Source organism: Apium graveolens, chromosome 2, assembly GCF_009905375.1.
Source record: "Apium graveolens cultivar Ventura chromosome 2, ASM990537v1, whole genome shotgun sequence".
Lineage (NCBI taxonomy): Eukaryota > Viridiplantae > Streptophyta > Magnoliopsida > Apiales > Apiaceae > Apium > Apium graveolens.
This window is the reverse complement of record NC_133648.1, coordinates 49,709,127-49,716,099: the sequence shown is the minus strand read 5'-3', so window position 1 is coordinate 49,716,099 and position 6,973 is coordinate 49,709,127.

Below are 6,973 nucleotides of genomic sequence, written 5' to 3'. Positions count from 1 at the left end.
TTGGTCTCTATATTTTTTTTAACTTCAAGTAACTGAGCTTTGACTTGCTGCAGTTCTTCATCTTCAGTATCACCAATCTGATATATGGTAGCTCTGAGTGCAGAAATTGGATTTCTTTCAAGTCCATCTCCCAGTCTGATTATCCTTGGATGTGTAGAATCTTCATTATAGCATAAGCATCTTCCTTTCAGAATTACTTCTACCTTAACAGAATTCTTCCTCATAAGAATTTCTCTTCCATCATCCTCAGTCATCATTGAAGTATACTCTGTCATTCTTGCACCAGAAATTCTGAGTAAATCCTGTTGAATATATTTGAGATGTCATGTCTAATATGTTTCATGTTTAGTTCTCAGACCTTAACTAACAGGAAATATCAGTTCTTACTGGAATCAGGATTTACTGGAAGTCAGAACTTAGATTATCAGAAGATAATATCAGAAGATAGATATCAGAACTTAAGAACTGGAGGACTTACAGTTAAGGAAGGAAGCTAATTTACAGGAAAGAAGATCGAGACTAATACAAGAAGAAGATATGCAAGGAAAGAGTTCGAGGACTAGAAGAATTATAAGATATCTGGTTGATATATTTTAGGAGATAGAATTATATTCCATATAAACTAGAAGTTATCTTGTAACTGTGTGTCTGTATAAACACAGACATAGGTTTACTCTATAAGAGTTACGATCATCGAGAAGATCATATAATTGTAACCTAGCAGCTCTCGTGATATTTGTTCATCACTGAGAGAGAACAGTTCCATTGTAATAGAGTTTGTTATATCAAATACATCTGTTTTCTGTTACTTATGCTTTAAATCGATTTGATTGTATTCTACACTGTATTCAACCCCTTCTACAGTATTGTGTGACCTAACAAGTGGTATCAGAGCCTATCTGTTAATACACATACAGTAAAGATCCAAAACAATCATGTCTGAAGAAGCAGAAAATCCAACCAAGCCCGCTAAAACTGAAAAAACTCCAAAGACTCAAACCCATAGTCGATATGAGACTATCAGGGTTCCCATGCTGAGACTGTCTGAATATCCCATATGGAAAGTGAAGATGACTATGTTTTTGGAAGCAACAGATCCAGAATACCTTGACAGAATTAATGAAGGACCACATAAGCCAACCAAGCTCTCTGTTGTAGTTGCAGATCAGCCAGCAAAGACCATACCAAAGGAGAAAAGTGAATACACAGCTGAAGATATCTCATCTATTGCCAAGGATGCAAAGGTAAGGCATTTACTGCATAGTGTCATTGATAATGTCATGTCAAATAGGGTAATTCACTACAAGACTGCAAAGGAGATATGGGATGTTTTGGAGACAAGGTGTCAGGGAACTGATGCAATCAAGAAAAACAAGAGGACTATACTCACTCAAGAGTATGAGCACTTTGACTCAAAAAGTGATGAGTCATCAACTGACTTATATGACAAGTTTGTCAAACTCTTGAATGATCTGTCACTAGTGGACAATGAATATGACATTGAAGATTCAAATCTAAAATTCCTTTTTGCTCTTCCTGAAAGTTGGGATTTGAAAGCTACTATTATAAGAGATAACTATGCTCTTGATGAAACTACTCTTGATGAAATTTATGGAATGCTCAAGACCTATGAACTTGAGATGGATCAAAGAAGCAAGAGACATGGGAGAAAGTCAAGAACAATTGCTCTTAATGCTGAGGAGGAATTCCCCAAAGTGGCTGTCTCAAAGAAAGGAAAAGGAAAAACTCTCTTCATAAAGTCTGATTCAGAATCATCAAGTTCTGATGATGATGATTCAGAAACTGAAAGTTTATCTGAAGGAGATGCTGATGAAGAGATGATGAAGCTGTGTGCTCTTATGGTGAAGGGTATCACAAAGATAGCATACAGGAAATTCAGAAGAGGAAAAGAGTTTTTCAGGAAAGGTAGAAGTTCTGATAAGAAGAGCTTTCGAAAATCTGAAGGCAAAGGAGGAAAGTCTGACAGAGGAGATTACTTAAATGTCAAATTCTACAACTATGGTGAGAAAGGCCACATATCTCCTGAATGCAAGAAAGGAAAGAGTGATAAAGGCAAGGCTCTTGTCACAAAGAAGAAAAGCTGGACAGACTCCTCAGATTCTGAAGATGAGGAAAACTATGCCCTGATGGCAAATGCTGATAGCAGTTTTGATGTTGCTGAGTTAAAGGTACCTCAAACAACTTATGCCTTTCATACCGATGATATTACTGAGTTGAGATTATATCTTAAAACCATGTTTATTAGCTATAGAGATCAAACTTTAACATGTGAAAGATTAACTTCTAAAAATCTTGCCTTTAAAAAGAGGAATGATTATTTAGAAAAAGAGTTAGTTATGTTCCATCAAACTCAGAAGGATAGAGATGATGCTTTCTATGTGAGAGATGAAGTGCTAAAAATGAATAAATCTCTAAAAACTGAGTTAGAAAAGGAGAGAGAGATTATCGGGACTTGGACTAACTCTGGCAGAGCAACTCAGGATATACTAAGTAGTGGAAACTGGAAAGAGGGCTTAGGTTATGGAGATGAGAAAAGTGAAAAAGGAACTGAACAAGTTAAGCCAATTATTGTTAAATAGACTACTAAGCTAAAGGTAAATCCTGTTAAATTTGTAGCTAAAACTGTAAAGTATGATTCTGAAAAGATGAAAGATATTGAGACAGAAGTGATAGTAGAGTCAACATCTGACAAATTAGAACAGGATAAACCAGCTGAAGTTAACATAGGCTTAATGACAAAGAAGCAGCGTAAACATAAGCTGAAAGAGATTACCAGTGTAAACAAGGTAAAGGCAGCTAGGAAAAATAGAAATGGAAAGGAAGGTGTGAATAAAAGCAATAATTATATGCCTGTTCCTAATGCTTCTAGAAAGAAATGCTATAACTGTGGAAACTCTAACTATCTGGCTTCTTTTTGCAGGAAGAATAAGAATATAAACTCCTTACCTTCTAAGTCAGGAGTTAAGAGTCAGTCTGTTAGGTTTAAGCCACAAAATCCTTATTTTCATTGTGGTAGTATATGGCATTCCATTTATACTTGTAAGGAATATCATAGTTTGTACTATGATTATTATCAGATAAAACCTTCTTTGAAGAAAGTTACTTTAATTCCTTATAGTGTAAAGTATGATGCAAAGTTTGATACTGTAAAATCTGATAAGAAAAATGTTAGCATAAACTCTGATGTTAAATCTGCTGCAAATGTTAACAAACTTAAAAAGGCCAAAGGATCCAAGCAAGTCTGGATCCTTAAAACTAACCATTAGTGCTCTTTGTGATTGCAGGGCAACAAGAAGAACATCCTAGTTCTGGACAGTGGATGTTCAGGACATATGAATGGAAATAAAGCCCTGCTATCAGACTTTGTGGAGAAAGCTGGCCTAGAAGTTTCTTATGGAGATGGCAACATTGGGAAAACTCTGGGATATGGCAAGATCAATCTTGGGAATGTCATCATTGAAGCAGTAGCTCTAGTCTCAGGACTTAAACACAATCTGTTGAGTATAAGTCAAATCTGTGATAGAGGTTATCATGTGGATTTCTTTGAAGAATACTGTGAAGTTATAAGTATTTCAACAGACAAAGTGATTCTGAAAGGATACAGGCATGGTAACATTTATGAAGCCAGACTTTCAACAAGTACTAATGGTTCTGTAATCTGTCTATTGAGTAGAGCATCAATTGAAGAAAGCTGGAATTGGCACAAGAAACTCTCTCATTTAAATATCAACAATATAAATGAGCTTGTAAAGAAAGATCTTGTGAGAGGACCGCCAAAAACAGTATTTGCTCCTGATGGCCTTTGTGATTCATGTCAGAAAGCAAAACAAAGAAAATCTTCCTTCAAGAGCAAAACTGAGTCATCAATTCTTAAGCCTCATCACCTACTGCAAGTTGATCTATTTGGTCCAGTCAATGTCATGTCTACTGCAAAGAAGAAATATGCTATGGTTATAGTGGATGAGTTCACAAGGTACACATGGGTGTACTTCTTGCACAAGAAGACTGAAACTGCATCTACTCTAACTGATCATGTCAGACAGCTGGATAAGATGATCAAAGATTTTGTTAAAATAATAAAAAGTGATAATGGCACTGAGTTCAAAAATTCAATCATGGAAGAGTTCTGCAAAGATCATGGAATCAAACATGAGTTTTCTGTACCTGGAACTCCACAGCAAAATGAAGTTGGGAGAAAGAAAGAACAGAACTCTCATTGAAGCTGCACGAACAATGCTTGATGAAGCAAAGCTACCAACCTATTTTTGGGCTGAAGCTGTGCAGACTGCTTGTTTTACACAAAATGCTACACTCATAAACAAGCATGGAAAAACACCATATAAAATGGTGAAGAAGAAGAAGCCAAATCTGAAATACTTTCATGTATTTGGTTACAAGTGTTTTGTTCTTAAGACTCATCCTGAGCAGCTATCAAAATTTGATCTAAAAGCTGATGAAGGAATTTTTGCTGGATATCCGCTTTCCACAAAAGCCTTCAGAGTCTACAATTTAAGAACAAGGGTTGTCATGGAATCTATCAATGTTTCTTTTGATGATAAGAAGGTTACTGGACTTGAAGATTTTGATGATCATGATCAGCTGAGATTTGAGAATGAAGATTTAAATTCTGATCCTGAAAATTCTGATCCTGTAAGTTCTGATGGATTAAGTTCTGATGTCATTGAAACTGTGGTAACAACTCCAAAGAAAAATGCACCTGTCCAGGGGGAGCAAGAGGAAGATCCTACCACATCTCAAGAATCTCGAGAAGCATCAGAACCTGTCACTAGCTCTTCAAGTTTTGATTCATCTAGTTCTGATGAGCCAATTTCTGATAATTCTGGAAGCTCTGATTCTTCAACTCCTGAAAAATCAAATTCAAATTCTGAAGTCTCAGAGAGCATAACTACAGGGGGAGCATCAGAAGATGCTGATGGAGACAACATGGACCATGGGGGAGGATCCAGTTCTAGAGATCAACTTCCATCTGCAAGGAAGTAGACTAAAGCACATACACCTGATTTAATCATTGGAGATCCTGAAGCAGGTGTCAGAACTAGAACTGCAACTTCAAATGAATGTCTCTATCATTTTTTCTATCTCAGACTGAACCAAAGAAAGTGGAAGAAGCTCTTCAAGATGCTGATTGGGTGCAAGCAATGCAGGAAGAGTTAAATGAATTTGAAAGAAATAAAGTCTGGACCATAGTACCAAGACCAAAGAATAGATCAATTCTAGGTACAAAATGGGTGTTCAGAAACAAAACTGACAGTGATGGCATAATTACAAGGAATAAAGCAAGACTGGTTTCTAAGGGCTACTCTCAACAGGAGGGTATTGATTATGATGAAACATTTACACCAGTTGCTAGATTAGAAGCAATAAGGATCTTTTTGGCTTATACTGCTCACAAGAAGTTAAAGTCTTTCAAATGGATGTGAAAAGTGCTTTTCTCAATGGAGAATTGGAAGAAGAGGTATATGTTGAACAACCTCCAGGGTTTGTAGATCTCAAATTTTCCAATCATGTCTACAGGCTTGACAAAGTACTTTATGGCCTTTAGCAAGCTCCAAGGGCATGGTATGAGACTTTAGCTCAATTTCTTCTGGAAAGTGGATTTCACAGAGGCATAATTGACAAGACTTTATTCTACCTCAACCATGGAAAGGACTTACTTTTGGTACAGATATACGTTGATGATATCATATTTGGTTCTGCTAATTCCAAACTGTGTGAGAAGTTCGCAAAGCTAATGCAGTCAAGATATCAAATGAGTATGATGGGAGAACTCAGCTATTTTCTGGGCCTTCAAGTCAAGCAAACTGAAGAAGGTTTATCTGTCAATCCAAGTACACCAGAAATTTACTGAAGAAATTTGGAATGCAAGATTATTCAACTGCATCCACTCCCATGGCCACTTCAACCAAGTTAGATAAGGATACTGATAAATCAGTAGATATTACTAACTACAGAGGTATGATTGGCTCTTTACTCTATCTAACTGCTAGTAGACCTGATATCATGTATGCTACCTGTCTTTGTGCAAGATTTCAGGCTGATCCAAGAGAACCTCACTTAATAGCTGTGAAAAGAATTTTCAAGTACCTTAAGGGTACAGCTGATCTAGGATTGTGGTATTCTAGGGAATCAGATTTTAAGCTAATTGGTTACTCAGATGCAGATTTTGCAGGATGCAAAATTGGCAGGAAAAGCACTAGTGGAAGCTGCCAATTTCTTGGAGGCAGATTGGTTTCTTGGTTTAGCAAGAAACAAAAGTCAATTTCCACATCAACTGCAGAAGCAGAATATATAGCTACAGGAAGCTGTTGTACACAGGTTCTTTGGATGAAGAATCAGTTACTGGATTATGGGTTAGAATTTTCTAATATCCCTATTTACTGTGATTTCAGGCTGATCCAAGAGAACCTCACTTAATAGCTGTGAAAAGAATTTTTAAGTACCTTAAGGGTACAGCTGATCTAGGATTGTGGTATTCTAGGGAATCATATTTTAAGCTAATTGGTTACTCAGATGCAGATTTTGCAGGATGCAAAATTGACAGGAAAAGCACTAGTGGAAGCTGCCAATTTCTTGGAGGCAGATTGGTTTCTTGGTTTAACAAGAAATAAAAGTCAATTTCCACATCAACTGCAGAAGCAGAATATATTACTACAGGAAACTGTTGTGAACAGATTCTTTGGATGAAGAATCAGTTACTGGATTATGGGTTAGAATTTTCTAATATCCTTATTTACTGTGATAATCAAAGTGCTATTGCTATGACAGGTAATCCAGTTCAACACTCAATGACAAAGCACATCAGTATAAGGTACCATTTCATAAGGGAACATGTAGATGAAGGTACAGTGGAATTGCATTTTGTTCCCACAGATCAACAGCTAGCAGATATCTTCACAAAACCACTATGTGAAACTACTTTTATAAGATTGGT